The sequence below is a fragment of the Triticum dicoccoides genome, chromosome 5A (genome assembly GCF_002162155.2).
Source record: "Triticum dicoccoides isolate Atlit2015 ecotype Zavitan chromosome 5A, WEW_v2.0, whole genome shotgun sequence".
Classification (NCBI taxonomy): Eukaryota; Viridiplantae; Streptophyta; class Magnoliopsida; order Poales; family Poaceae; genus Triticum; species Triticum dicoccoides.
Window position 1 is genome coordinate 332,423,410 of NC_041388.1, and position 982 is coordinate 332,424,391.

The following is a 982-nucleotide window of genomic DNA, read 5'->3' on the forward strand; positions in this document are numbered from 1 at the left end:
CCGGTTGGCCCCCAAGCGGCTCTATTTCAAGCCCTGGGGGGGCGAACGGCTAGAGATGCTTTAACTATCCCTCAAATGAATGTATCTAGCACCAAGTTAGTGCTAGATATATTCATTTGAGGGAGACAAGTTTTTTGGATGAAGGGAGTATGAGTTTAGTTTAACTACCCCTCCATCCCATAATATAAGAGCGTTTTTGGTCAAAAACACTCTTATATTATGGGAAAGAGGGAAGATGATACCCATGTGTTGGACAGAGGTAGTATTACTACTTCTAAAAGTTTACAGAGGTGCTAATTCATTATATCAAATATAAATATTTGGATCAATAATATGAAAAATATCAATAAACACACATATGCTTTATGGTATTTAATTATTTATGTGAGCTTTTTCACATGCATGTATACCTGTTGAAGTGAGTCTTTTCATGCATGTTTACATGATGCTAAGGGTGGCATATGTGCACATGATGCTGAGGGTGGCATATGTACGCGTTAAAGATTCCCCGGAAGCTCAAAGTCTTCGCTTGGCTGCTCTTCAAAGACCGCCTCAACACCAGGATCAACCTTGCACACAAACATATAATCGCCTCAGATATATTATGCCCTCGGTGTGCGAGCCTGCCAAAAGACTCCAACCACCTGTTTATCACATGTCCTCTCGCCAATAGGATCTGGCAACGTCTTGGCCTTCTGCCCCAGTCTGACGATATCACAGACCTCTAGGATGTCACTACCCCTCCTCACCTCCCCGCCTCCACATGGCCCTCGATCCTCCTAACCCTGCTGTGGATGATCTGGTCTGCTCGCAATGACATGGTATTTAGGACGATTGATCAAAGTTCTGTAATAACTCTTAGAAACCTTATTTCTGTCCTGGATCTCTGTCTCATCGTCTTGTGCTCCCACAGGACAGGAGGACGTCTTCTCGTGACGCTCCTACCTCTCTACACGGTGCACCGTGCCTATGTAATGTTGTA